The 24,343-nt window shown below is 38.8% G+C and overlaps 1 pseudogene; it reads left to right on the forward strand.

Annotated features, from left to right (window-relative positions):
• LOC139708703 (tensin-1-like) overlaps nucleotides 1–24,343 on the forward strand; it is a 210,337-nt pseudogene that overhangs the window by 174,667 nt on the left and 11,327 nt on the right.

Here is a 24,343-nt window from a genome sequence, read left to right on the forward strand (position 1 = left end):
AAAGAAAACAGTTCGGGCACTGTCTGTGACATTACTCATTGCTTATTGCGTATTTCCTATCATCTAAATAAAAAACAACTAAAAAGTGGCAGGAATCTGTTGACTGCTGAAACTTTGGTTGTCATTGCAACATGGCTTTAACATTAGATGTTTCTGATATATGTGATGCCATACTTAATATCATTGTGAAATGGCAGCTCTTCAATATTTGATTTCTTAAAACCACACTGTTCTTTAAACCTTCAAAATCTCCAAGCAGTGCTTTACACAATAGGATGTCACTGACGCTGTACAAGTCACCTTCCTGTGTGTTGCCGTGAATGTTTTGCAACAGATCAACAACAATGTAATTATTTCAGGTCTAAGCCCGTGATGTACCTCTTTCCAGTGGACAGGGCCTCAATTTACACCCCTGAGATCTCTTCTAATGGGATTAAGTTCATCCTTCCCCAGGAGAATGTGGGGTGCACAGCACATGAAACAAAAATTACCCTCATGAAAAGACAGAGATATTTCTTCTGTACAAATCATTCTACATTCACTGCTCTGGTCCATTGATAAAACATAAAAGTTACTGAAAATGGTAATGGTGGCTGCATAATTAATTAGCAATCTTGTTTTTGCAAAAAGTTTGCCTTTTTTTTAAAAGTCCACACCACCAGTTTTTGTTTCCGTTCATATCATTTCCCTTTAAGGGAAGCAGTGGTGCAGTTCAAAAGTTGCAAACAATGATGTTGCTTGGGCACAATGCAAAGGAATTTTGTGTTGGGAGAAAATAGCAACACCCACACAGGGGCATGGCAATGCGTAAATGCTGTTCACCCAAATACATTGGTATATATGTACTACTCTGTAGAAAACAGACATTGGGTGCTCTGCAGTAGTAATGTTTAAAATGTCTTACAATCAAATGATAAAAAGGGGAAATGAACTGCTGCATAATAGATTCATATTGCATTCGTGAAGACAGGAAATGTAGGGTCAAAGGTTTGATTGCAGGGGTGGGGGGATGAGTTCCCTTCTGTGAGGAATGATGGTGGGGTCGTTTGATCATTGTCCGGAAGTGATGGTACCAAATATGGAAATAGATTTACTGCGTGTGTGAGAGTCGTGTATCAGTAAACATTTTTACTCTCTGACGTTGTGAGGGCAAATTAGGTGGGGTGACAGAATTATTCACCAGAGATTTGCGGCAATGGCTGTTGCCTATGATGTGGTAATTAGTGTGTGGATAGTTGGTAACATTCTTCTTGCTCTTCAGAGGGGGGTGGGGGGGGGGGCATGACACCTTTGAAAATCTTGGTCACACTGTTTTTTTGCATATTTTATATCTTTTTCACTTCCAGTTGAGTGTAAAATGAAAGTTCTATTTTTTTTAATATCAATCTAAGTTGTCAAGATAGTTTTACACACGTGAAACAGTTCATTTTCTAAGAGTATGATTTTTAGATCTGAATTGCTACCATGCACCCTTGAAAATAGTATGCCGGTTGAAATAGGAAGTCAGTGTGAATTATTTTCAAATTTTGATTTGTAGCAAGTAGAGGAAAATAGTTTTTGATAACCCATTTTGAAAAATTTGCCATTCCGTTTTGTCAACTCTGTTGTAGTGATGTTCAAGTATTAGAATTTAAAGGTGATAGCCTACATGTGATAGCTCAGCTTTGCAATTGCCTTCTTCTTGTGAAGTACCAGTTCTCTGTAGACATCAAATTTTCTGGGCTGGATGTGACAGGCCAGAAATGAAGGCAAAATTTGGACCAGTTTCATTCATGCAGTCATGTGTAAACACAAGAACCATCCATCAGCATCTGGTTAATTTTCTCAGACAGTAATCTTTTTTTTTTTCTTCTTCTGGAATTTTGCTGATATTCAGGCCTCCATTTTTTGTCTTCTTTTTGTAGTCGGAAGTCTAGACCACAACATACTTCAGGCAGGAAAAATTCCATGGTCATGACATCACAAACATCATGGATTTCCTCAATATTGTTGACATGGTTGCAGATTTTTTTTCAGTTTAATAGGGAAAGTGGTGTTGTCATGGCAACATCAGGTAAATGGTGAATTTTCACCTTGTCACTGACAGCATTAGGAAAAGATGTTGAACTTTGATGGAAGGGCAAAGGAGGAGAAAATTACAGGAATGTGAGTAGCAGTCACCTTCTGACCAATTGTAAATATACAGGGCTAATCTCTCAGTGTCATATGCAGGAAGAGAAGATGGGGGAGGGGAAGGAAATATTTCAAGTGTTCTCTGGTGTTCTGCTGTGTCCAATGCAGGGGGCATTCACACTTACCAAAAACTCATTTGTAATCATGTTTCAGAAATACATTTCCAAATTGTGCATGAGTTACTAGGAAGTGTTCTCATGCAGGAAAATGTATCCTTGGCAGCAGCAAACTGCTATCAATATCCCATGCAACAATAATGCACAAACTCTGTGACCTGCCAATCAAACATGGAAATCTTGATACCCTTTCATGGCAAGTACATAGGCCTACATTTGCGATGTGGGGGATTTACGTACATCCTGTGGGCTGGGGAAAGTGAAGACACAGTCCAACAGGAAGGTCAAGGTGACACAACTGGATTTATAGGGATTACTTAATCTCTAGTCATTGACCTTAATTTCCACGCATATGTGCCAGTTGGCGAAGAAAGCACTCCAATGTGCATGCCGATTGCCGAACATAGCACAGTGAGGGTTAAAAATGTGGTGTATGACGAAGTGTGAATGCACTTGGATGTGCATACTGTAAAACATGATATAATCGCGGCATGAAATTTTCGCAAATTGGAGCCGACGGCCTTTTTCGTGGCATTAAATTTTCGTGAATTGCCACTGGCATTGTGATCAATGCATATCGTGTAGACAAGAACTTTGATCGCGTGCATTTTAATTTTGCGAATCTTTGCCCTCGTGAAATTCGCAATATTAAAATCCACACGAACATTCCTCGTTTTACAGTATGCTATGAAGGTGTGGGGATTGGAGCACCTTAGGGAACATGGGGGGGGGGGGAGGGGTAGTGAAATGACTCCACTTTCTGCCATGAAAGAGGAAGGCTGTAGCACTTTTTCAATTGTAGACTGAGATGTTGGGGTCAGTTAAAGTGATCCATCATGCAATGTACAGTTAATCGGGAGCTTTGGGCATGCTATTCGACTGCAGTGATTTCAAAGGGTGATCTTGCTTTTTGTTAATCTCAGGTGTATGATGGATGGATAAAGGTGAATGACATTTTTAATTTCTTTCTTCACATCCTCTCCCCCCCCCCCTCCCCCCCCCCTCTCTCTCTGATTGTCTGTTTGTCCCTCTCTTTCTCTGTCTGTCTTTCTGTCCTCCTCTACTCACTTTGGATGCTTGACTTTGTACATGTTCCCAACCATAATAACTTTTTATTTCATAACAGAGAAGCAACAAGTTTAGAAAGGGTCAATATTTTACATGGCTTGATCATAGTGTGTTTTGAGGGGGTTTTATAAGAAGGAGAAATAGATGTATTAGAGCTTAGAATGTCCTCTTCCAATTGCCAATGATTCATTCTTGGCCACCATGTCACAATTCTGGTATAATTGACAAAGCAGAACTGAAGGAAATTAAAGTAAAAGTTCTATATGATTTCTTGTTAACATAGAGACAGAAAGTGAAATATAAATGTCTCATTCATTGTTAAAGACTTCCAAAGAAGTGTGGGAGGATCTGGAAACTATAAATTCTTGTCCACCTGTGAGAAATGGAGCTCAACTTCAGGCAGGGTAGACAGAGTGCCACCTCATACAATGTATGATGTCGTAGCAAGATCTTGGTACAAATTTGAAAGGGTAGAATTTTCATGGAGAGGTCGATATTCTCCCCTTTGTATCACAAGGTGATTTGAAATCCTGCATCCTTTCTGAGTAGCAAGTAATATTCAAAGTTACACCAGCAATTTCAGTGAAATCCATCTCTACGAGGAATTCCATCTGCTCCCCCCCCCCCCCCCCCCTCCCAACTACAAGCTTCAAAGTTAGTGACCCATGCCAGAAATTCTGCTCAGAGCAGGCCTGGAAAAATGATGCCATTAACTAGTCTTAGACAGGCAGGCCCCCTTGTTACTTGGATGATTCCTGATGCAGTTACCCCATTGTGGAATAATCATAGGTGCCAGTACCATTTTTTTAGAAGAAAATATGATAGGTCATTTATTTCACAAGGTGATGGGGATTTTCCTGACTTCCTTACTTACACATTGCTTCCATAAAACACTTTGTGCAGAGAGCAGACTGCTATAATAGGCCTGTCATGTGTTAAAAAAAGAAAAAAAAAACTGCAATAGAGCCAGTTTGGAGAGACTACATGTACATCTCCTCAAATGTCAAAAGACCCCTCCAGAGAATGTTTCAAGTTCCTTGAACACCCATTACTCATGTCACAAGTGTGTTCTCTGCTGCAAGAATGCCTGGTGAAGAATTAAAGGGGTCATCACCCCATGGAAAAAATTACCGTGAGGTAACTTGAGATGACAGTTCAGTGAACTATGGGTGGAATTGTACAATTAACAACTACTAGTAGTAAATTTATCATACCAGTAAATCACCCCATATGGTGCAATTCGGTAATACAATTCATTTATTTGTCTAATATTTTCGGGTAATAGAATTTGGTGCCCTTTGGTTACTCCTTCTGTATGTGTCTTGGCCAACCTGAAGGCATGAAGTTTGTAGTTTGTACATCATTACAAAATACATAACAAAATAAAGCAAAAATACTGATCTCATGAAAATATACACAGTGTTACAGAAGAATTCATCACATTTTGAGTCAGTAACACTGTCTCAAAATGTAATGAATTCTTTTGCCTTGTTTTGACTCTTGAAGTAAGTCAAATAGGCCCCTACATGCATCTTTATTTATCACATACTGATTTAATTTGCAGTTTGGGTTTTCTTTTCAAAAGAAAACATGGGACTATTATTTCATCACCTTTTTCATCAAAGTATGGATAAAAATCATGAGTAAACAGCCACATGCTAGAATTACAAGATAAGGATGTGTGTAAATTGAGCAAGTAGCTGATTCTGTTGTTCACAATTGAAAGTAGCATTTTTTTCTCCTTGTCATCAGTTTGAAATCATAGGCAATATATCTGATGGTTGTCTAAATATGATGCTAGTGTGCCTCTCAACAAGAGGTATTACCTCTTTTCTAAAAGGGACAAAAGCCTATTACCAAACAAGTGAAAAGTCTTCCGTGATTTTGAAGGGACTTTATGGTTTGGTATAAGCCTGGGAGTTACGTGCAAGGCTTCCCAGCCACTTGGTCACTTGTTGCTGAGATTTTATCCCAGTGTTGACCACATTGACAATCATAATGTGGATGAGTCACTGAGCAAACTTCTTTCAAACACCTTCTCCCCCTATTCATAGGCAGGATTAGAGAGATATTGTAAAGTTGTTGTGAACAGCAGTGAGATACAAAGAAGGAATCTTCACTACCTACCTCCCATGTCGCATATGCATAGAAAAAACAAGAACACAGAAAGAGACAATGAGCTTGTCTGAAATAGACCAGCAAAGATTAGCCCTCAATGTGGGCATGTATTGTTTACATACATCCTCACCACATTCAACAGTAGCTGTTACTTAGCCCCTTAGAAGGGTAAGGATACAGCCAGAAGGTCATAACAGCCACAATTATCTCAGGTGGTCAGCTTCATGTGAACATCATGTTTTCTTGAGACCATGCCATTTATTGTTTGGGCTGACTATTTCACTGGAGGCTTATGAATAAATTAAATGTAAAAATTAGCTGAGCTCTATTCAGCCTTGAAAAGGGAGTGAATGAATATGATAATTTATGCTTTGTTTTTTTAATGATAATCAGATATGCAGTCATTAAAATATTTGGTTTCACCCTATTTTATTTTTGTCTGTTTTACTTACACACTACTTCTGTACTTGTGCAATGTTATCTGTGTTTATTTACTCAGGCAGTCTTTGTTTTTCCTGCAGATTTCTCATCAGGTATACTTCATCACAACAAAAGTATTGAAGGATTTAATTTTTTTTAACAATCGTTTTTTTGTATTTGTTTGAAGACAGGATACACAGGTGAAGGTTAGATCATTATTAATAGCATTTACCTGAGGTGATGTATCATGGTGGTCGACAATATCTTTTCATATTTAGGTATTTGGTCAAACAAGAGGAAATATGGCACATTGCCTTTCATGCCGCTGTATGGAAGTTTCTTGAGTGACTGATTTTGCCAAATTTTCATCCATGCAGTACTTTAAAAGAGGTACAGGTGTAGGCCCTAATATTTCCAGACTCTGGAATCATGTGAGTCATGGAGAAGTCTTAACAATGGAAGGAATAAAAGGAGGAAAAGAAAGAGAAGAAAGAAGGAAGAATAGAAAAAGACAGAGAGGGACAGATCTCGCTGAGGTACATTGAAGAAAAGCAGAAAATGTCTTTCTTAGGGACCACTGAGCTTGACTAGGATGGCACTACTGAGTCTAGACTCATTTGCTGGGCCAGCGATTGGATTACAGAGGCTCGGTAATCCTGCCCAAGGATAGTGGGCTTTTTCTTGTCACTGGGCTGCAGAAAGATTTTGCCAGTCGGCCGCAGAGCATGAGTAAGCTCTTTGTGTGTGTTGTTACTGGGTACAGAAACATGGAGACAGTGCACATCGTGCAGTCATGAATGACCCAGATATCCCCCTCTCTATCCCCCCCCCCCCCCCCTCCACAAAAGAAAGAAAGAAAAGGAGAGAGCAGTTTGAAGCCTTACTTCTGCTCTGCATTTCACACCAAGAAAAAAGTGATGTTTATATTACATTCTTACAGATACTTAGGAACGTAGGCCTACATGTTGGATGCGTGTCAGATTTGTTTGGTAGTACTAGTAATTGTTTCTTTGGTCACAGTATAGTTTTATATTTGGCACTTAGATGCAATTTAATTACGTGTATTAAAATCATGACTGAGGTGAGGACTCTCTACTTTTGCCACAAATGAAAGGAAAATGATTCATTTGGTTCCAAGCCATATTTGTACTCTCGATGCCATCAAATACTGTGTGGAAAAATATAAAATGGGTATTTAAAGCTTGATTGTCATGGCAATTAAAGCTTTGTGAAACTGTTGTAGTGTATGTGCCATATGCCATATCATGAGGTTCATTTACAGGTGTGTATACCCACATCTCTCCCAACAAACAAGTCACCCCCCCCCCCAAAAAAAAAGAAGAAAAAAACCAACCAAACAAACAAACAAACAACAACAACAACAAAACCCTGAGACAATCCCTTTTTGAGACACCCTAATTGGTTTTTGGCCATGGGAGGGGGGGGGGGAGGAGGAGTAAGACTGGGGAATTCCCAGAAATAAGTTTGTTTGAAGTTGCAGGAAAAGGAGTCTCATGTCATAGCACTTGATTTGACAAGCTCACATAGTATATCTTTGTGTGGAGATAAAGATATTATCAAAGTTTGATGGTGACTCATGTCATACCATTCAACCTGACTTTCAAAGACCTCGTATTTCAAAAATATTGAATGTTCAGGAGAGAGAAAAAACATAGCAGCCAAAGCATTATGACGAATAGATAGCCTTTCCTTTGACACACCATGGTGGCTTCTTTTTAGGGGTAAGACAGCTAGGATTTGGACAAGACATCATTTAACTAATTATCAGACAATGATTGCTGAAAAGTGATTGTCACCAAAATTTGAGATACAAGGTTTTGTCACCCCAGTGAGATTTTATTAACTAGTGCCCAGGCACATGCATTGATAATTGTCAGCTCTCATGAAATACACTGAAGGAGCCTATTCACTTTTATGTCACCTTAATCCGGAAGCAAGGTTAAAAAACTCAAAGCAAGATTTCTTCTGAAGCGAAACAAAGTTTGACCGCCCACCGTCAGCATGAGTGGAATTGCCCTCAAAGAGCTAAAAAGAAAGAAAAAAGTTTCTAATTGTGACCAATTGAGCAATGAGTCATCCCCTTGCGGTTTTAGTCTCACAAATAGATAGTAGTGAAGGTGTTCTTTATATTTTTGTAATGTATTTGTTAGTCTTTTGAAGACAGGAAATGAAGAAGACACAGCACCTCAATCCATTTTCTTCACCCTGTGAGCATGTTGCCCTGTCTTTTGACTGTAAACTCTTTATCATGTTTGCATGCCTCCAGCTAGTTTTGCTGTCAGTTTTGACGAGCTCCGAATTGTTGGGTTCCACAATTTAAATCTCTTGGCTTGCGTTCTTGGTCATTGTTGTCATATTTTTTAATGGGGGGGGGGGGGTAAGGCAAGGAGGGATAAAGTTTTTTGGTGTCTTTGTTCTTGTTTTTGGCAAGCCTACACACTGTCCTGGTGATTTCCAGGCTTGTGTCACGTTACCAAGGCTTAGAGTACTGGCGGGAATCCAATTATTCAGGAGACAATTTCCATTGGACTGGAATCAAGACTGGGGCAGCTTTGCTGAGGATTTCAAGATGATTCATTCCCTGGCATGAACAGGCAGATGTTTCTTTGAAAGGTAGTAGGTCCTTTTTTCCATGTCCTCAAACAGACACAGGTTCAAGATGCGCTCACATATTGTTGGCTCATAAGTCCTTAATGTATTTAACACCTCATACAATCCACAGTTGTAATGCACATGAGTGTAGAGGAGTGAGGCTGTTCCTACTACCTCTCTCCGTATCATGGGGAATCTGTTTGCATGAAATATAACTGGCATATTAAAATTGTGGCTGGAGATGGCTATGGTGCAGGTATGATCTCACTGCCTGAAAAAAAAAGAGAAATCTGACTGAAAAGACTCCATCTTTATTGAATGTTATAACATGAAACTAAGGCAGCAGGGGCCTGTTTCATAACTTAGATGTTTGCAGTTGTTGTGAGACTTTACCAAAAAATCACAATCCTCATGGCAACAATGTACATACTCACAACTGATTGGTTCTCCCTGGGCTGCTACTTGGATAACTGCCATGACTGCAACTTGCGATCAGTACAACCTTTGCAGTGAAACATCCCCACTTAAGTGGAGCAAAAAAATGTCAGCATTGAATACCAGAATATCATTACATGGCACACAAAGGGATAGTGATGGCAGTTGTGTGACTACAGGTATAACACACTTATTTATTTGAAATGTCACAAATTGAACATTTTCATGACAGATGAAGTGTTATAATGTGCATCAGAGGAAACATGGTTAGTTATTTGTTTTAGTTCCATGTGTTTGATCATGTAACTTTGTGATGTTCAAACTGTTCCGACAGATCATCTCCAAACGAAGAACAGATTAGTTTTATACAATCAGTGCAGTCAAGTAGATTTGCATGAAATCAAGTCTTTAGAGAATCTATGAAAGCATTTATGTTTTTTATCACCCCCCCCCCCAAAAAAAAAAGAAAAGAAAAGGAAGAAGGGGAGGGGAATGACAGAAAGTAAGTGGAATGTCACACCAGACTGATTAGAGAAGATGAAGAGACAATATCAGATAACTTCCTCATCTGAAACTGTTTGCTGGATAATGCACTAGATGAAAGGCTTAGATTAAAAGTTGTTGAGGACATCTGCCATAGAGTAGACAGACTTTTAATTAATGTGACAGTATCACTTCCTTTCCTGTCAGACTTTACTGATCCTAACTTATTTCGAGTTCTTGAGTCTGTCCTTGAGCGTTGTCGGACAGATTCATACTATTCCTTCCAATATTTTTTTTTCAACTTTTCATCATGGATACAAGTTTGGGATTAGTAAGGCATTATGAGTTGGCAAGAATTGTTTTGATGGAAATATGGTTTGGATGTGTCTGCATTTTGTTTTTCCTTTGACTCAAAGTTCAACATGAAAAGAAGTGCTACAAAAAGAAAAGATGATTTAGCATTAAATTCTGCCTAAGGCATTTTTCTTTTCTTATCATCATCCTTAATTCCTTGTTTTCTATTCTTTACATGGTCACCACTTCTTTATATTGCCTTCTCCATTTCCTTGAATCATAGAAAGATGAAGTATTTTTTTATTCTTATATTTGCACCATGTGATATCAGTTTTCTATTCTGCCTCATTAAAATCTTCACTCACTATCCCTTATTGATGATCACCCACATGTTTTGGATGGTTACAAATATAAACATACAAAGGCTGAAAATAATTACCCACAAGGTAAAATGCCACAACAGCTCATTAAGGTTGCTCTTGAACACCATGTATTCTGGTCACTTGAGACCTTTTCTGTCAAGGCAACTGGGAATATTTAAAGAACACATCAGAGAGTTTGAAGAGTATGTTAAGTTCTCACTCTATGGTATCTACATTCATATTAAGTTGAACTTGAAAATGTCATTTGCTATTCTTGTACCAAATTGCTATCTTTGGGCAGTATTTGATATCGAATAAGGTCTCACACAAGAGAACTGCAGCCTGTAGACTTATAGTGATTCCATTGGTTGGCCCTGTTGGAAGGCGTGATGTTACAATCAATACTGAAAGCATTTGTACGAGTCAATCAATGCAAGAATGATGATCTAGTGTTGTCCTCCACAATGCCATATGGGTTTCAATCATTGACTTGAATCTAGGCTTGTACCAGTTTTTGTCATTCAGAAATGTCTACACGTATAGTGTTCTGAAAGGAACAATACGGCTAAAAATGATTTCATCTTGAGGGGTGTTAACTTGTGGTCCAGTGTAATTATGAAATAAAGCTCTGAGATGTCTTATGAATGTAGTCTTAGCACCAGCCCCAAGTTAAATGCCACATTCAGTCATCAGCAGTGTGTAGTCAGTATGCTCATAGTATAGTCCTATGCAAGACAAATATAGATGAATCATCATTCTCTGAATGGAATGATAATAAATCTGTTTGTTGTGTATTTAAGTGGTTATGCTTCAGAATATGTGGTTGTCTTCATGTGGTATCAAATGCACACAGACTGATTTGCTTGCCCTAATTTACTGTTTGTTGTTATGTTGAATTCAAATCAGATGTTAGCCTTGGAAGAAGGCTATCACATCTGAATTGGATTGCCTTAAAGACTTAGCAAACGTGTACCAGTGTGGCTTCAGTCAATATTGACACGTTCTCCTTGGGCTTGAACAAATTTGTCAGGGAGATCTTTTTGGTCATCGTATTGACACAGTGACCCCCACTTCCTCTTCACAGAGCTGGAGAGTAAACCTTGAAACATCAGTCAAGTGCTAAACTTGAAGTCCAACCCAAGGGGGATGCGACTGCACCCCTTGGAAGACTTTGCCATCTTTTGAACCCTGTTTCCAAGATCCTCCAGCAATACCTTAAAAGTATTCCTTCACAGAGTGAAATTCTCGGTGTAGTGACGTTTCCTGGTTCATGACTCACCAGAGCCTGAACAGATTTAGCAGTTTTCTTATCACAAATCAATGAATATGAAACTTGCCAAAAAGAATAATACATTTCAAACTTGCAGAAAATAATGACAGTGGTGTTTATTTGGCAACCACACTATATGTTTAGAGTATGAAATGGAACAACTGTCTAATGTGCCTATTGCCATTTTTGATGATTTCTAGTGGATGATTTTCAAGGAGTGATATGTTATATCTCTGTTTAAGGTTTGGCAATATGGTTGCAAATGAGTGTGTATAGATGGTGTTTGTTCTGATGAGGCAATTTTTTATGATCTTAGTGGCTTCATCCAATATGGGGAAGTATTAGAAAGTAATATATTTTGGTCATCAACATACATAGAATAACAAGATGTCCTTCTCATGAGCCTATCCAGAAACCAGTCAGCCATACTTCATTCATGGAATTTGAGGTTTTTCACTGTCACAAGTCAAATTGAGAGAAAAGACCAGACTTGTTATGAATGAAATTTCTGTGTTTGGATTCTCGTTCGTCTAATTCAATAATGTGGCGCCAAACTTGGGTTACGCCTGACGTGCCACAGTGACTGTGGCGTGTCTTCATTGCGGTGCGGTGAGAATTGTTTTCACGCCTACCGATTGCTCATTACCTGCATGGGGGATGTTGTCAAGTTTAAGAGCATTCTTGTGCATCCAAGGTAGAAACTTGTGGATGTTTGCTGACGTATATTCTCTCTTCCCATCTCCCAATCTCTGCTGTTTTCTCATGCCTTCTTCTTCTTCTTTTACCCACTTGATTGATCACAAGTTTTATTATACAGGCATCACAACTCTTTAATGGTGGGAGTTTGTGAGGCCTGCCTGTTTACGATCAGTAGTGAAGCTCAGAAAAGGGCGAGCAAGATTTATCGTCAATGATATCACAGTGGGCTATGTGCAGTGACTGTACAGGTACAGGCAAGTCGTAATCATGATGAGATGGTGGGGGGGGGGGGGGGGGGGAGAACGATGAGCGAGGGGAGTAAGATGAAAGCAGAATTAGCGATGATTTCAAAACGGCAAGCTATTCCGGAGCTGTTAGCGTGGAAGTAATCGTTGTAATGGAATTATGTTCGGTGATGATATAGACGATAGAAGTAAGCTGCTGGCATGGAACTCTATTAGGCGCACCCTGCTGGACTCTTTTTTTTTTTTCCTACCGTGCACTTCAAAGGGAGATGGACTGAAAGTGAATGGGAATTAGAATCCGGGGAGGATTTGGCCCGTGATTTAGTATTTGGTCGTAGTCTATTTCATCATTACCTGTCAGCCAGATATTATTTCATGCAAGTATTTGGGTCAGGTGATTGGCTGATTTTTAATTCAGAGCAGACATAATTTGAATACTTTTTGTGTATGCACTTAAGAGTGTGTCTGTGTGTGTGTGTGTGTGTGTGTGTGTGTGTGTGTGTGTGTGTGTGTGTGTGTGTGTACATTTTGTATTTTGACTATGTTTGGTACTTGATTAAAATGAGAAAGGAAAATTACTGACATTGATTCCTCTTCTGTGGATGTATAATTCCAGAAATAACATACCCTAGCTGTCTTACATCCTTCTCCTCTTTTTGACTAAGCAACTGTTTGTCCAGTGATGATGTTGCTAGGAAGGATGATGAATAATGATGTTGATTGGAGGAAGGATGAGAAGGTAGAGGAGAAAGAGGAGGAGGAGGAGTAGGAGAGGAAGAAAGGGAAACACAGCAGGAAGAGGTTAATGATCTCGATAAATATAGACAAATGATGAACATGATTTATATCCAGGTTGCATTGAGGGATAATGTTGTCGCTGAGTATATTGATGATGGATGAAAACTTGTCTTACTTCAGAAGCCAGCTTCTGCTGTACAAATGTTTGCCTTTTCCTACTCAGTTTCAGGTATCATATACAGGAAGAGCTGTGCTCTGCCTTTTCCCTGCATTTGACCTTTGCATCATGGTTCACATAAATGGATTTTAATCAATCATTGTTTCATATCTGTATATTTATCCACAGACCCCAGCTTGGAGCATGTGCGATTCGTCAAAGACTTGTCAGCGTGGTGGTACAAGCCGAACATTTCGCGAGACGACGGTAAGTCCATGGTGGCATGAAAAGCAGATTGGAAGATGATGTGACTCAATATGAGTAGAGGAAGTTGAGGAAGATGTGAGAAGTCATTTCATTTCCAGGATCTCCTGGGATAGATGATGTATTGTTCTCATTAAAGGTAGTGATATTCTTATGTCATCCATCTCTGTTTCCTGCAGCAATGTATGTCTGTACATCTTAGATGTACTGTAGAACATGTTGAGTACAATGATGTGGTATAAATGCACTGTAAGAATACAAGTATGATATTGTTACATTATAAATACATCAAAATGTTCATATGTAAAGTTTATGATTGATATTGCTGAGTTACTATTAATAAGGTCTTATTCATCCAGGGTAGCCTCGTCAGTGTTACAGCTGGTTGAGAGGGACATGGTGGGTAAAAACATCTTGTTCAAGAACATAAGCACTGGGTGGGAATCAAACTCACGTCCTCCGATTGGGAGTCCAGACTCTTATTCACTATGAGTTCTATGTAATTTTATCTCAATATTGTGATGTTACTTTGTGCCAGGAAGAAGAGTTAAGCTTTGAATTTTTCATCTTCTCATGAATCAGCATCATAATAATTGTAAGCCATAATTGTTTTGGTATCTAGAAAGGGCAAGTCATTCTTTCAAACAAGGGTAAGCTCCCTTCAAGTGAAGTCTCAACTATTCAACATAACTCAAGTTTGTGCATAGGAGTCTGAAATCCTTGTTCCACGCTCTTATACACACCCTGTATCCCCTTTGAATTGCCACATGCAAATTTCTCTCACTGTAATATGTGTCCCCTGTATACCCCTTATACAGCCATCAACATCCTGAAGGACAAGGCACCAGGAACATTCATTGTCAGGGACAGTAACTCCTTCCCAGGAGCCTTTGGCCTGGCCCTCAAGGTCTCACAGGTGCCTGCAAACACGACGCCCAGGAAAGGTACAGTGACAGTGATGATGGTGAGAGAGAGAGTGGGATGGACACCCACATCTCTCCGCCATGATAATTCAGCAGAGTATCATTATCAACAAAGAACAAACAATATGAACAAATGCTAATGATACAAACTCTCATTCTTACAAAATAATTTTTCTTGCTCCAATTTTTAGATTCTTTTTTTTTTATTGTTGTTTAAATAAGCCCCCATTCAACAAAATTTCAGTGAAAGTGATTTCACTGATTCCAAAGCATTTGTTGTTGTTGTTGTTGTTGTTTTTGTTGTTGTTTTTAAATAAGCTTGGATGGTTTGGTTTAGAAATAGATTGTGGCATTAGATCCAGTCTATAGAGCAAGGACAATAGGTTAAGTTAAGCTCTCCAAACATGATATCCTATCTATTCACAAGTATCTGCTATATTTAGTAAGCATATTTTCAACTCAAAGATTTGCCAAGAAAAGGGCAGGAAGAGAGAGAGAGTTACAGTATGTCATGGTGCGGAAGGTAAATGTAATCCCCACAGCTCCATTCAGTCCAATGAAAATTATCATTAAGTGATTTTGTTGATTAGGATTGATAGCTTTATATCATGCTGGTAGCATTCTCTTCATACCTTCATGTTGAATTGCCTTCAGTTGTATGTTACAAACTTGCTACTGATCGTATGGCAGACAGTAGCTGAATTAATGGTGGAAGAAAAAACAGAATGTTAGACCAGTCAAACTCCTAGCAGACTGAGTAAAAGGTACTCTTTAGACTATTCACCATTCACTCTAATTAGCATTACTAGATAGTTAAGACATGTAAAACATTAAACTTTGTAACTGCATTTCATTTATGACTTTTGTGAAATTTCGCCAGCCTGTTTGCATCATGTCACTCTGTTTATTAAACTCTTTGTACACATGATGTCGAATGGCACTGAAATCACCGTGCCACTTATCAACAAACTGTCCTTCATCGTTACATATGATATTTATATTGATGAAAGGTAATTTGTTACGAGAAACTACTTGATGCAGGAATTTATTTTTCAAATCATCTTATTATCAAGAGTTCTGTTTGAAAAACTATTCTGACAGAGGCAATCCCAAGAGGAGAGTGAAGTAGTTACATGATTTTTTTTTTATTATGATTGTTTCTTAACATTTTGATTGTCAAGAGACCAATTTCTTGTTCTTGAGATTGACAGTTACATTTTATATGACATGTAGCACCCATAAAAATGCTGAGACAGAAAGCATTATGTACATTTACAGGCAGAAAATATCCTGTGTGGAGAGTGACCGAAATAGATTCCCTCATTGGGGAGTAATTCCCTTCCATCTTCAAGTGAGCTGTGATTAGCACACGAGAAGAGAGAGAGAGAGAAATCTCTGTGGACCTTTTTCTATTCTTTATTTATTTTACGAGTGAAATCTACCAGGTAGACATGAGAGCTTTGCTTAGCTGATAACTAGGATTGTTGTATTCATGCCAACTTGTCCCTCACCTCTGATGCAGAACTTATTCTCTTTCTGCTTTCTCTTTGTCACCTATTGTCATTCCTCTCGCTCTTTTTCTCTCTTTTTTTCCCCCAACTCTAGCGTTTTCATGCTAGAGGAGAGATTACATAACGATCAAGAGTGTTCTGATACTCCACTGGCGATGAGGAGAATTTCCCATTCCATGATGCTGAATAGTGTTAGGTTGGATGAGATATTTCCAAGCGTGGGCTCCTCATGAAATATTCATGGGAGATGTTTTAGTGGTGGCTGTTGTTACGGCAAGGAAGAGAAAATAGTAGTTGCTTTCACAGCGGGAGAAAGATACAGCATAATTACTTTCAAGAGTAAATTCATAGCAGGTCTTCATTTTTTTTTTTTTTTTGTGAACACCTTAGTGGGAGGAAATGAGCACTACCAGACTCCAGACACTTTTTGCCCGGTGATATTCTCCCTACCTGTCTCTTTAATTTCCATCGTTTGAATAACCAGAATAGTAATACAGAAGTGTCATTGCTTGCTGCGACCAAGGGCAGTGGTGTATTGCAAGTGCCACAACATGTTGAGACAGCATTGAAAGAGAAACAGCTTGTTTTTTCACTATCATCAGGTAACATAGAAGAGTCACACTGTAATTGCTACAGAATTTCTTATTTCTTGTACACCAAAACTCTAAAGCTGTTCTAAGTACTTTGACAAAATAATGTTGCATCACGCATGTGTCATCTCCATGTCCTGTACGAGAATGTCACATGACCTTGACTCATCTGTTGGCACCAGGAATTTAGAATGATGCAGAGAAACTGAGGAGGAGGGCTTAGGAGGAAGGGAAGAGGGAAGGAACTGAAACCTTGTTGATAACACAGCGCCCCATATTGTTAAAAAGAATGTAACTTCCCAAACGGATGAGAGGGGATGATAATGATACGTGGCACACAGACTTCTGGATGTCTTCTCTATCTTTGCATGGGTTAGACGTTTTGGTTGCCTTTTTTTTTTTAACTTTATCTGAGGACTGCGTCTCCTTCGTTAGGTGCTAGGATTCACCTTTATTTAATAAGTTGTGGAACAGAAGATCAGATTAGCCCTCTTCTGACTGACTGAGCAGCCATTCAGGCAGGCGGCGCTAACCTTCATTTTTCGTGATCTAAGTAGGCGTATTATTGGGATGCAGCCTGAAAGAGTCAAAAGAGGATTTGTGAGTCACAGCTGAATTGGTGACAATTGGAAACAGAGAGTGTAGAGCCATTTTGTCGCTTCCACATATGAGCATACTCACTCAGCAAAGAGGATTTTAATGGTCAGAGGGAAAAGTCACTTGGATTGTCTTTCCCTTATGGTGCTCTTTCTTTGCTCACTGCCTTCGGAACCAAGTTGTAGAATATAAGGAATGTTGTGATTACCGAACTCCATTTTTACTTGAGACTGCTGAATGCTTTAAGTGTGTATTGGAGGGGGATAGATGTTAAGGGTAGTGCTGAAGATGGGGTTAAGGCCAAATGCTCCCCTCCACCCTCGATAGCAAGTGTCTCCCGGCAGGTGTAGAACCCTCAGAAATTGAGATAGGAAATGTTTCCCAGTGCAGCAGGTGTAGAACCCTTTGAAAACTGGGGGGTTTCTGTTCTTTTTTTCTTTTTTTGAGAGAGAGAGTGCCACTAATGTCCTGTTGACATTTGACTCTACTGAAATACCACTACTGAAATGACTATTACTGTCACATCATATGCTGTCAGTGTCTCTGTCAATACTATCAATGCTATTGATACTAAGAATACAGATACTGATTTCTACCATTATGTTTGTTGCTATCATAAATGCCTCCTACCTTATAGTCACCGTACACAGGAAATAATTTGTGAAATACCTTACGTAACCTTAAAGAAAAATAAAACTTCATATTTTGTGCTGTTTTGTTGTACCATTTAAGGTAACATGGATATGAAATTCCTGCCTGTCATAATAAAAATGAACCAGAAGTTCATATTTGTGATTTGTGAATTTTTTTTTACATTACTAATGAAGATAAAAATTGAAGAGATGCTTATGTCTTCTGAGATAATTACCCAGATATCCTTGGGTAATTTCCCCTCCACCCTGGAAGTCCTTGTCACTAAATCTTGCAATCGCATTTTGATCAATCCTGCATATGGTTTTCAGTGCTGTACTCTTTTTTGGTTTTCTTTCAAACTTTGTTCCACCCCAAGGCTGATAAGTATCTTCCCTGGATGCATCCTCTCTGGCTGATCGTGGTGACTGAAATGAGGCCTAGTTGTTGAGATGGGGGTTGAAAATGAAACATCAAGTCATAATGTGGCAGTTAGAACTGGATACAAAAAGCAGAGAAAACCTTGTCACTCATGCCTGCCTGGTAAAGCCTTGTTTATTTGAAGCCCAGGGGAGAGATATCCATGTCAACTGGGGACACAGAATTTACTTTGACAGGCTGCAATGAATTACTTGATCAAATGTTGTAATGCTTTAGATGAGATGGTGTCAACAAAGTAACATGTGCTAATGGGTCAAATAAATAGGGCCCAAATGAATGATTTGAGTGGACTTTCTGTAGTTTTAAGCATAATTATTCATCTGTCCTTTTGTTAGACACACTTCTCATGACCTGTGTGTGGCTCTGTGTTATGGACACTCTCTGTGTATTGTTTTGTTTTTTCACACAAAAGGAGAACTTGTTCATACCCTTTTATTAAATAAACACATTCATACACCTGTTAAGAGTCATATGGAGTGATCTCACGCAAACACAAATCTAGCTTTTCTGATCCCTAACTGCAAGCATGCAACAAACAGTTCAAACGACAGCTATGTCACAAACATACAGTATGTATACACCATGGTGGAAGCGATATCACATCAAGCTAGGCTCCACCTCTTTCATTGTATTTTAGAGGTCAAGACATTCAGATTACAAATGAACTCTCTGAATTGAGCAAAAGTAGAAAACATCCCTAGACCATGATTGGCCGCAGATAGCAAAACACATTTGGGAGGAACATGAGTCAAATTCACATCCAAACTTACAAAAATAACATGGTAAGTGTTAAATTCCTCTGTGTGCGCTGTCCAAAATGGAAGTAAACAAAGAGTTGGAAGATGTGTTAACAATAAGTCTATCTTGGAAGAACCAAGAAAGATTGTGCCTACCTTTGCAAGTCAATTCAGTTTTTGACACCACTTTGAGTTGCAGCTGCTTGGACACAGAGCAAGAAACAAAGTTATAGAATTTTGTTAATCTGTCTCAAGGTATTTTAAAGATTTTATTTAAAGACTATATTTCAGATTAGCAGTATACATATCTTACTTTCACTTCTGATCTTTATTAGATACCCTTTCATGGTCCCCACTGCTACAGATATTTTTGGTAAATCCAAAATTTCCTCTCTTAAAGCTCCAGCGTAATAGGTACCAGCTGCAGTGCCTGCCTGCGTAGCTGTTTCCTCCAATTTCTGCCCTTTGGCCACAATCTCGAAATCAAATTTTGGTACCTTTTTTATGAGCATGCAGGGATATTAGTACACATTTGTTTGGATGTTAAGGTTTTGCAAATCTTTTGCAGTGATTGGTCATCACACCAAAAGAAGACAAAAAGTAATGATAATTTACTTTTTTTACTATATTTTTTTAGCGACAAGCAAGATATTGATATTAAAAATGAAACTTATACTTAGGAGGTACCAGCTTGTAATAATCATCCTCTTGAAATCACTTAACAAGGAAATGATTTATAGACGACACTTGAGACGTCAACCGTTCTTTGGGGCATGTGTGTTATGGCCACTTATAGATTTAACTGGTAGTGGTCACCGCACCAGGTATTGACAAACGCAGCAATTTCAATTTCAGTTATGGTAGTTATATTGAGAAACCCAGGTCAAAAACAGTAATTTTGTTTTATTGGGTTTGTGCAAAACATTTGGTTTCTATTTCTGAGCAGTTTTAATGTCTACATGCAACAATATCTAGGCAAAAGGTTGGGAAGGAGTAGAAGTCACATGACAAAATTGTGCATTTTCTGCTGTGACAGTCCACACTGCAAATCATGAGAACTACAGGTGTAGGCCTACATTTAAAATTTTAATAAATTGCACTCTGCTGTGCAATATTCTGGCAGTGTTTCAGATGGCTTTTGGCTAGGTTGTTGGGCAACCTTTACCATATTGCATTTTGAACTGTTGTTGTTAATGGCAAATATGCCACCAGGAATGAGCCCCATATGAGATGACTCAGTGATCAGAATACTGTTGGTCATTATAGCATACATTCATTCTAGCTGTTGAGTCTCTGTCAAGTTTTCCAACATGCTTTAAACATGTCAACAAGCTTATTGGCGGTGATATTCAGTGCATGATTGGTTGTCCTCTTTTCTCAGAACAGCAAAGCAATCTGCCTGTTTGGAGATAAAATGTGTGAATGGAGAGTAAGGCCTGGAAGGAACCAAAATTAATGTAACAGTAGATAATCCTCATGCTTGACAGTCTGTTTGGATGTGGAGATTATATCAAAACTTTGTTTTTCCAACTAAGCAGCTGGAATTTATCATAGTGATATAGTTATAATGATTATGCCTTTTTCCTAACAAAATGGAAGATTCTGGTCTGGCATTCAATATTTTTTTAATACCATTTTGGAACCCTTGATTAAAAATGGCAGAGATGAAGTTATGAGATCAGGTTTCTGATAATGAATGACATCAGATCAGATATGAAGCCCCTTCAGTTTGGAGCTTAAGCTGCCATTACACTAATTGCTAGGGTAGAAGAAGACTTGTAGGATGTCTTTAGAATAGAGGCATTTCTGGCTTTGTTTCTTGGGGAAAGAAATTGAGAGTCTTCAAAGTTAATGATAGAAATGAGAGTGACACGCGTGTGCAACCAACTGTTTGTGTGTCACTCATTGCAACCAGTTGCGCTTCATCACTCGTCCCTTTACAAATAAATGTCACCCTGAGAAGTGCACAAGGACGTTATAGGATGATACAATTCTTACTCAATTCTGTCTCCTCCTTTCCAGAGTTGTTGCTCTTTTTATTTCTCCTATCTCTTTCCTTCAGAACCGATGGTCGGTCTCAAGTCCCATTCACACACAAAAGTTATCTTGTGCACAACGACTTAATAGGATGATGCAATTTTTACTCAATTGTGACAAGAGTTATCTTGTTTGTTTGCGTTTTATCGCAATGCAAAAATCAGACTTCATTTGCCACTATTTCTCATGGCCCCAAAATATTAATTTGGCTGGAAGCACTTCGAATCTCCAATCTGCACATGCTTATGCAATGACCAGAGTATGACCCTTGGCACCCTTGTCACCCTCGTCCTGGGTCAAATGATGTGAGTTGCATCATTTTGTGTTTTCATGTGTGCACGCACTCTGCGCAAGTCATACTACCGCAAGGATTTCCCAAATAAATTAAGATGGACTGATTTTTCCATTGCAGTGTGAATGGTGATAAGTTAAGATTTTTGCATTCGAGCAAAATATTCTTAGGTTTATCACATTGCAAAAGTAGTTGGGTTTTTTTTTTTTTAAAGTTGATTTTAGGTGTGTGTGAATGGGCCTTCTAAGAAAGGGGGATTTTGAGGCGAAGGATGGCCCCATCTGTTCACTAACAGAGTGCTGACATTTTGTGTATGTGAGTGAGTGTGAGTGAGTAACATGGCAGCAAGTGAGAGAGTTCCCCTGGACCTCTCAAGCAGAACTCTGCTGGAAAAAAAGGGGGAAAATGATGCAACTGTACAATCTTACAGCTGTCAGTGCGTGAAACATCATCACCAAGTCATAACCATCTGTTGGGGCAAAAGAAAGGGATGACGGGATGAATATTACACAAGATTCTATTTTCCACAGTGTTGAAGAGAATTTCAGACATAAATCTGTTATGATGTAGACTTTTTTGGTTGCTGTGGCAATGATTAAATTTGAAGTATGGCAGATGATTAAAAACATCATGAGATAAATGCAAGAATCTTGGATGTTCTCAAGGAACTTGTCTCTTTTCTGAACTGATCCTTGAGTCTACATCAACTAACTCTCTGGAGTGTTGTGTAGACATTTTGATAGCGATGTAGACATATACAGTAACAAACTCATCTTATTGTAGTAAAGAAAAATATTACGATAAGCAACTTAAAAGCTCACAGGGTTGTAAATGGAAGTAAAACCAAAATATATTAATGTAATGTTGCCTCCCTTTGTATATCAATCATACCGAATGGATAAGCAAGGAAGATAAAACACAGTATAGAGAATCGAAGTGATGATGTCCCAGTCATTTCTGATAGCTTGAGTTGGAACCAAGTGTGTGCATAAACACTTGGGCCAGATGATGTTATTTAGGACCAGTTTCCATGATAATGAATTGCTATGACATCACACTTTGTACTCTATAGTAACATCATGATTTAGATGTTTGCTCTTTTGTAAAGTGTAAGTTTAACCAAACATGCAATGTTAGAAAGAGTCTGTGTAAACTGTTGGACACTCAATGAAACTGGTATTTTGTGCAAGTGAGAGCTATCAATGATGAGAGGTGACAAAAAATTTGTATGGTATTGCATTGTATTATTTTGTTTTGTCTTGTTTAGTGGGGTCTTTTTTTTGGGGGGGGGGGTTGTCGGGGTAGATGTTCTCTTTGAACCTTAGCTGTTCTTTCAAAAAAGCTTGTTCACAGTTGCCTGTTATATTTGGTAAACTGGAATGAAAGAAACCTCTTCATGTAGAGGCAATATAGAATGAATAGAAATGATGGCTCGGCCATTGTATGAACTACTCATAATAATCATAGTGTTTGTCCACAGTAATTTTCTGTCTGTGTTCAACACTTCACTGTGATTACATGCTCGTGATTGAAATAAAATGATACAAAATCCATCCAATAAGTGGCATGGCAAGTTCCTTATAAATAGCTTGTCTGTGTTTTGCGTGCAGGAAGCCAATATGAATACAGGCTAGCAATGGATCATTGATACTTTGTGGGTAATCCTTGTCATTATGGAACAACCAATCCCCAGATTGTTGGAGCATCAACACATAATCTAGCCTTTATTCAATTTGTCATGTCCCTGGATACAAAGTCTCCAACATATATTTTTCCAAACTTTTCTTTCAAGGGGGGGGGGGGGGGGAGGGATAACTCTCCATGGATTGCATCATTGTTATAATTGGAGGGATTTGTGAACTTTCCATATAAATTCCTCAATATTTGCTCTTCTCTGATAGTCCTCTACATAAATCCTGTGGTGTGACATTTCCTTTTTCATGGACATATTTGGTTCTGACTCATCACTTTATTTGGATCGAATATACAGGGGTTCACTCCTGCCCCCCCCCCCCCACCCCTCAACCCCTAATTACTGCTCCCCTCTTCTTCTCTACAGGAAACAAATTTTGGAATGACAAACATGTTTAGCAGGCAATCAAATTAGATTCCTGTGGATCAAGCCTGCAATTCCCAGTGATAGCATTACCGTTTGTGATGTCAGTCATATATAAAGGAATAATAATGCAGCGAATATAAATGAATGTTCGGTCTAAGGCCCCTAAAACAACAATCATGTGAAACAAAAATATAGCAGGTGGTAGTGGCAGGTTTCCCCCTTAACAAACGAACTGGTTTATACGCTGAAATGTGTCACCTTAATGTCAACTGACTGTAGACAACATTTCATATGTATTCCAAGTCAGAAGTGTCATCAACAACACGTGTATCCTCTCAGTCCCTTTCCTTCTTCCTATTCTCTTCATTAGTCCTTCATTCTGGATCTGTGTGTTTAGCTATTCACCTGTACATTTACCTTTTTATATATTTTCATTTCTCACCACATCTCAGGCAGTCAACTCTATGTGCTCCTTACCACCTTCAAACTTTTCCCTTACAATCACCTTCCTAGGTTGTCTCCTTCCTTTCTCAGCGTCTATGCATCTCTCCTATATTCTATCTCCCCTACTCTTTCCCTATATCTCTCTCTCTATCTCCCTACTCTTATCTATCCATCTCTCTCTCTCTCTCTCTCTTCCTTTCACCTTTCTGTCATCTCTGCATCACCCCAATCCACCTGCCTCTCCCTTTCATGGCCGAGTTCATCGTAGACGATCACTCATCTGGCTAGAACAGGAAATTGGTAAAACTTGGCACTTAGGAGTTATTTTCAGACCCTTCCCCACCACAGACCATCTCTTCCCTCATTAAGTCCTGTGTTCACCTGGGATGGTCAGTGTCTTGTTTTCCACAGCTTTATTCCTTTCCCACATATTGTTTTCTTACAAGGCAGCCAGTGTTTCTGCAAAAATTTTGATTTCGCATATTTTGTACATTGATATATTGTTAGCTTTCAGTGCTCAATGCACAGTGGTACATAATGCAAGACCTGTTTGAAAGCTTGCTTACCTGCTGATGAAAATGAAAATGAAGGTAATTTTTACAGGTCCCTGTCCATGGAAGCAAGGAGA

Source organism: Diadema antillarum, unplaced genomic scaffold, assembly GCF_040938485.1.
Source record: "Diadema antillarum isolate AM-2024a unplaced genomic scaffold, OU_Dant_1.0 seq00001367_RagTag, whole genome shotgun sequence".
Taxonomy (NCBI): Eukaryota; Metazoa; Echinodermata; class Echinoidea; order Diadematoida; family Diadematidae; genus Diadema; species Diadema antillarum.